This window comes from Rhamphochromis sp. 'chilingali' (genome assembly GCF_963969265.1).
Source record: "Rhamphochromis sp. 'chilingali' genome assembly, chromosome: 13".
Taxonomy (NCBI): Eukaryota; Metazoa; Chordata; class Actinopteri; order Cichliformes; family Cichlidae; genus Rhamphochromis; species Rhamphochromis sp. 'chilingali'.
Genome location: NC_137940.1, coordinates 22,033,163 through 22,040,589, shown reverse-complemented (window position 1 = coordinate 22,040,589; position 7,427 = coordinate 22,033,163). Strand labels below are relative to the sequence as shown.

General features: G+C 44.9%; 1 long non-coding RNA gene across 1 annotated transcript; it reads left to right on the top strand.

Annotated features, from left to right (window-relative positions):
* The first annotated feature begins 961 nt into the window (after positions 1-961).
* Positions 962-6,026, top strand: LOC308408550. Its single transcript, XR_013973799.1, has 3 exons — positions 962-1,273; positions 3,312-3,394; positions 3,894-6,026. It is a non-coding gene; the product is annotated as an uncharacterized lncRNA (long non-coding RNA).
* Positions 6,027-7,427: the final 1,401 nt, after the last annotated feature.

The following is a 7,427-nucleotide window of genomic DNA, read 5'->3' as shown; positions in this document are numbered from 1 at the left end:
TTTTTCAGGGAGTTGGCAACCCTAAATGTGATGTTTCTGTAGCTCGACGGCGTGGAGCATATAAAACTGGGAAAACTGTCCAGTCACTATATGGCTTTGCAAAGTGCGAAAACTGCTGGGGGTGGGGGCTTATTTTGAACTTGTCACTGTATTTTGCACCAGAAAGCACTGTGTTGCAACTCATTAGAATGGCTCATGTCATCAAAGTGACTATCTAAACTGTTAATTACATTGAGCCAGAGGTCTAATTATGTCAGTTTTACAGCCTTTCTTACTGACAAAGACATTACCCACAGCCTACCCATACCAAACCAAGCTGAGGATGAGTTTCTCTGATGGTATTATTTCTGACTGAGGAAAACAACTGCAATTGCATATTTCTCGAGACATCTCAGACCGGTCACCATCTGTTCATACTAAAAGGAAGGGGGGGAAATTATGGGGGCAAGTTATTACGCAGCCATTTTACTGGTCACACTGGGCTGTATGTGGCAAAATGAATTTGTGTCCTACTTTAGGAGGAACAACTGAGCTTGGGGCTGCAAGAATAGCGAGCTCTGAGTGAGAAGTGAGATAGGCTAACAGATTGCTTAGGTCTTGCCGTGGGATTTATGGAAATTCTATAAAACATAAAACATGGAAGAACACCTAGAGGAAACATTTGTTTCTATGACAGTCTGCACTTTGTGTGGCTTCTGCACGTTTCCGATGACAGAGATGAACAAAGGGTCAGCGATGTGACCCAGGGTCATAGTGCTGTCCAAAAGGCCAATAATGCCTGTGACAAATGTCAGAGAATCTGGTGTTACTGTGAACCTGCATGGATTTATTGATTCCCTCTCTTTTTGTTTCTGTTCACAAAAGCTCTGACTCAAGTTTTATGCCCACTGCAAGCCATAAACATTTCCCAGAGTCAACAACATCCCTCCATTTTTTACACAGTCTCCCACCTCTTCCCTTTGTGTGACCGGCCTCTTCATTTGAGTGGATTTGTTTTGTCCCTCTTGTTTAGGCCTGGGCTAATCTCCCTCATCGGCACAGCTTTGGCCTGCTCTTTCACCCACTCTCCCTTGGAAAGACTGTTTGTAGTAAAGATTGTAATCTAACGGCTAATCTTTACGGCTTTCTCCAGGGCAGGGGCACAGAGCCTGGCCGAATGATTTGCCAGAGATGCAGAAACTTCTTTGTGAGCTGGGATTGAAGGAAAGAGATTCTACACATATTCAGATGTGGCAGCTGTCGCTGCTGGAGTTGTCAAATAGTGAGCCAGAAGGTGTGTCAGGTTGTATTTGTTTTATGATAACGCTCATTACTTATAGATTCTCATACAGTTCAGTTTTCCTTACTGTATAGAGAGCCAATTATTCAAAAACAGAAGATGTGTGTCTGAAGTGTTCCCTACTACTCTTCCTCTCTTTGCTAGTAAAGCCACATATGTCTGTCATAATGAGGCACAAGCAGTACCACCAAGCTGCCTCTCGTCACTAACACAACACAAAGAGATTTACTAATGCAGACTGTTAACACAGCCAGTTTTAAACACAGCCTGGGTTTTATACAGCACTACAGCAAGCAGTCCCTGGACGGCATGCATTATACACATCTAATTAAGTCTTCACATGTCTATAATAAACCACATTATGCCTTTGGGGGCTAGAGGGCAGGTCAGTAGCTGGCGTCGAGCTTGTGTGAGACAGCCAGTTGTCAGCACACATGTGTGCGTGCATGTCCGAGTTTGTGTTTTTTCAGAATCATGCCGATGATAGCTATTTAACTTTCACTAATTAACCCAGAATAAATCAGGACACCACAGTAAATATTTGTAGCCAAGGGAGTAGAGCGACGGAGATGCTCCTCTGCGGTGCTATCACACCACTGGTTGATGAGAAAGGACTGTGGCGGGGGTTGAGTGAAAGATGCACAGAGAAAGGGACAAACTGAGACAGAGAGACAGAGATGGAAAGAGAGCATGGCTGAGGAGGGCAGCTGGCCAGCTGTTAGTATAGTTTGATTGGCCTGTGGAGAGCTGCCTCTGTCTTTTCATGGCACCAGTAAAGTGCAGTGCTCCCAGTAGCAGGTGGCCGCTGCCCATCGCCTACCTCCCCCTGGGACAGCAGGGACAAAGATCATCAGTCGCTCCCTTGTTTTTTATTAAACACCTTCATGGTCTGCGGCTCCATAGCTACTGAGAAGGAAACAGAAAGGCTCTTTTTTCACACAGAATAATTAATCAGCACATTAAAGTCAGGAAAACTATTTTTAATGGCACAGCTACACTGCACTCGCTACTCCCCCCCCCGTTTCTCTGACATCAAAGTCTCAGAAGACCTGATGCTACAAATCAGAGGCGCTTCAAACAGCCCACACAGATTTACACAGGTTGCTTCAGACATGGCATAAAAGTGTGGAGTAGTCGGCCTTTCCTTCACGAAGCCGGGCTTGGCAGTTGGAGGGATAAGGCTACGGTAAACCGAGGGAAAAGAACAGCCTCTGTAAGTGCTCTGAGTGCTTTCACCCCCCTCTTCCTCTCCACCCGAGCAGCTTGACAGCCAGGTCTCGGTGACCGTGTTTGTGACAATCAGGCTACCTCACATCATCACTTGGTTTAGCTGTTGCCATAGCAACGCACGGTACAGTAACACCGCCAGCCTCGGCTCGATTGTGAGCTGATACTCCTGGTGTTTGCTCTTTTCAGTGCCAGAAAACTGTATTTCCACATTGTTAGCCACACAACGCAAAGCAAACTCCAGTTTCGCTCAGTGTCTCCATTTTTTTCCGTCTCTGTCTCTTGCCCCCCCTCCACCCCCACGCTCTCCTCTCTCCACTCCGTCTCTCCAGAGGGGTGTAATTCAATTCTCTGAATACACTTCAGAGAGGAGTGTGAAGACTCATTTAAGCCTCTCTAACACTTGTGAGTTTTTGTACCAAATGTTACTTATTTTCACTGGCTTTGGATCCTGGAAGGCCGTGCGTTTGTTTTTTTCTGGCTTCGTCCAGTAATTCAACTATTCTGAGGATTATTTTTCCTGGAATCTGAGATGAAATTCAAGCAAACTGCAAAATCAGTTTGGTTTCAAACTTTGCAAAATTACTCCTATTTTTTGCTGAAACAATTTTGTCTGATTTCTCATATTTTTCAGGGGTGATAAACGGTCCTTTTTTAAAAATAGCAGCACCGACCAGGATTCACTGGCGTTTATTGTAGAAAAAAGCCTAATAAATGAATGATACCACATATTAGCCTGCGCGGCTATTATCCGAGGAAAATGAATGTGAGGTTCATTCGTTAACTGCCCCTCTTTGTTATTCAGATTCACTCCATTGTGCAACTTCAGCACCGTGAAGGCAGAGCAAAGAATCAGAAGTTGTCTGGCGACAAAGGTGTTACTCAAAGGTGAGACAGACTGATGGGACAAAAGCTTTGAGAGGCATATTGTAACACTGCTCCTCCTTGGAGTGGTTATCTCCCTCCACTGTCCTTGAGCTTTTTTGAGCAAGTCAGCAGACATTCTGCCAAGCAAAGTCCATTTCTTTAGAGGTACACGTTTATATAAAAGCAAGGAAGCAATCTCTTACCGAACGGTTGTCCGTGTGTAATTAGGATTACAGTCACATTTAAATGGAGTGCTTACAGCTCTGTGTCGTGAGCTGTGGCAGCGAGAGCTTTTCTGCTTGTGGATATGAGCTGGCAAGAAGGTCAGGATGTGGGCTGGCAAGAAGGGCACCGTGTCACTCCCGACCTCTCGGAGGGGCTTTGCTGCGAGGGGTGGGGTGGGAAGGGGGACGATGACATGTGTCTCGCTCTGCCAAGTCCTGCTCCAGCACTGTAATAATACCCAATTATAACCTGGACTAATTGGAATGGCGTTTTGTTTTTCTTTCTGTTATTTCAGAAAGCTGACAGCAACAACTCACGGAAGGATCGATGGCGGATTACGAGGCTCATGGAGCTGCATAGAGAGGAGGGCTCAGACTGAGGCAGCAGCTCTCATTAAAGCCCGGCCTGATCTCAGCCAAGCCCTGGGAAAGGAGGGTGAAAAAGGCAGGAAAAAACAGAGGAGGGAGGAAGAAAGGGGAAAGCTGCAGGAAGAAAAAAACACAGAGAAAAGTTTACTGTCCCCTTTGGACATGGCCTCTGCTGGACTCTTATAAATGGGTATTGTTCCCCATGAAGCACACAGCGACTGTTTACAGTTTCCCATAAAGGAGGGCTTTATTCCTGCTCAGGGATGCATTGTGACAAGATAATTTGAATAGCTGAGGTCTTACCACAAAGCTATAAACATTTACGGGCAGTTGACACGGAGAATAAAGAATGAGCCACGTAACCTCTGCAAGATGCCGGCCTGACTCCTGATGACACAGCCAAAGCTCAGTCGACTACTTCCAAACTCTGCCGCCGTCCTCAACACGCTGGCAGACGGGGCGAGGAGGAGAGACAAACGCAGAGAGGAAAATGCAAACGAGCACATAAAAAGGAGCAAAAGAAAGACAGATAACTAAAGAGAGGCGATGCAGGTCTCCGACGTCCCCTTTGACTTGTTCCACAATGAAATGGCGGTGTCTTGTTTTTATGTTTTATCACAGAAGTCGACCGCGAGAGCAGACCCACGGGAGCAGCCAGACATGAGGCTGAATTCGATTAGACGGTAATCGGAGATGGACAGGCAGTGGTGCAGTCAGCGCCCGCGAGCCGAGGGGACTCCATAAGCAAACTATCCCCATGACTTTCTAGTTTAGCGATCCGTCGCGGTGGCCTTTATGAGTGTTTATAATCCACGACTTAGCTTGGTTTCAAGCTTTGTTTTAACTCTCAAAACCATCCTCTGGAGTGCGTGCAGTAATAATATCAGGACTCAGATCCATTAATGAATTACCAACCTCATCTCACTGCTGCTGCCATCTCCACGGGCTTAAGTAGGGAAACTGAGGTCTTGGGGAATTAATCACATTGGATTGCATTTTCTTTGAGGCTTTCCCATCTACACACAATCTTCCACCTCTCTGTCTATCTTTCCCGCTCTCACTGCTACAAAGTTGTGTTTCCTTTTTCCCTTTTTTCTCCTTGTGCCTTACTTGGCATTCTGTTCATTCTCCAAGATGTTTCCAGCGTAACCAATGATTAACAATTATGCCAGTGCATCTAATTAATGCCGGCTAATTACGAGGTTGAGATGCTGATGGGGAATGGGGGGTAGGACTAGGAGATTGCAGCATCAGAAATAATCAGGAGAGAAGAAGAGGCTGTAGCAAAAAGCCAAAAAAAAAAAAAACAGAAGAAGATGAAGAGAGAGAGAAGATGAGTGTCTTAATTGGCGTGCTCAGTTTTTGTCTCAGGACCCTGAGCTTATTACATTAAAAAAAATTGGAAAAGTTGTGCATAAAATTGTTATACATACTCATCTAATTTATTAGCCATGTGCATCACATTAAAGAAAAAATAAAAGGGATACACAGGATGTCTGTTTTCCCACTTCTGAACTGGATGGGAATTAAGTTTAAACCACGTGAGGTCCCTGGAGTGGCGGGGAAACTCAAGCCATAATTACGTCCATAAAATGCCCACAGACAACTAATTTGCTGTTCATTTGTCAAGAGCTGGTAAACCGAAATAGCCAACGCATGCACGAAACACGCACACACACTTCGACCTTTAATATATATATAAATCACACCAACTAACGATCGCTCGCTCTTCATTTACCCTATTTCTTTTTTCCTTCTTTTACAATCCACACACCATAGACCTCTGCCCAGTTTCCCACCTCAAGCAATACTTCATTGGGAAAATAGCCAAGAAAAACGAGCTCTCTCCACGGCTCATAATGAGGCTGCACTGACTGTTCATTAGCATAGTCAGTGTCTACGGTCCTACAGTATATCGGGGCGTTATGTTCAGTGACGTTTTTATTCCTACAACTATTCTGTAAGGGCTCCATAATACTGTCCAAGAAAGAAAACACATCATATATTAAAGGGACATGATTCCTGCTTCCTATTCAAATGAGCACATCTGAAGAGAGCAAAGATGGAAGAGGGGGAAAAAAGAAAAGGGAAAGGGGGGGCGTGGTTGGGGAATTACCCGGAGAATAGTAATTATATTCAGAGGAACCAATTTAGAGTGCATGTTTGTTGTTTTTTATCTTTCGGCTCAGAGAAGAGGTAGGAGGCTGCGCAGCTCGGAGCGGTGACACGGGTCCTCTTCAGTCTTCCGAAGTGCATTAAACTAAATGATTGACAATGATTGAAACCACATGGAGCCTGAGGCAAATTACCGGGGGTGAGACTTCATTGTGCAGATCTGCTGCTGAGCTGCTTTCACAATTCATGTTTAGAGTGGGGTGGGGAGCTTTCTGCAAAAAAGGGATATTTGTTAGTCATACAAATGTAACATAAAGTTCAAGAGGAGGATAAAGAAACGTTTCCGCATCCTGTAAGAAAGGATGTAGCTCTCAGTGGGTTGTGAGAGGCTGAGCTAACACTGCGGCCTGCTCAAACACAATCAGAACAGCAGCAGGTGAAGTCAGGGCCAACAAGCTCGACTCCAGGGATGTTTGTCATCGAGTGTTGAACAGGGCGGGTGGCGGTGGTGGGGGAGTGGAGGGTTATGTTTAGCGCTGTCAAAGCGAGCTATCTGTGTTTGAGATGCTGCATTGAATAGCGCTTCCACCTGGCAGAACTCAGCCTGAGTGGATTTCCATCTATTTTCCAAGTCCTCACCCTTTTAGTGTCAAGGTAGGAAGCGTTAAGTTCGATGGGAATCTTAAATAGTAAATCAATAGTGCGGCATTTATTTCTTTATTTTCATTCAGGAAGTTGCATCTTAGTCAATATCCTGCTTCATTCATCCTCACCTCCATCTTCCTCGCAGCATCGTCGAGCCTCGCGTGCACATCTGACCTCGTTAAGTTCAAATGAAAATGTGCAAAATAATCAGCGGCTCCCATCAAAAGCAAACAAAAAAGAGCGAGAGAGAGAAATGGGAAATTTTAGGAGTGTTTCAAGACCACCCGTGAAAAATAAACATTAAAATTCAAGGATTGCGTGCAGTCTTTTTTTTGTAAAGCCTTCTCTTTACTTAAAAGTCCATTAAGTTGTTTCAAGCTGTGAATGGTGCGCATATAAATGTGAGCAGAGACGCATATTAAACCCTTGCTTTTCATAGGTGACATTTTTGTTAACGGCAGCTTAAGACTGATTTCTTTTTGAGTTCGGAGAAGCTGAACTTTGGGCATTTAGTCGCTGGCTCTCGACAGAAGTAAATGTCCAGTTAATTAGTTTCCAGGGTGTATGGCGCATTCGCAAGCAGGAAAAAGAAAAGGGGAAAAAAGCAACTGTCAGCTGAGTGTGCTTTTCAAATTCGTATAGCAAATGCCTTGGGGTAGGGTGGCAGGAGCCAGATGTAGTTGTCTGAGGACAATAGATGA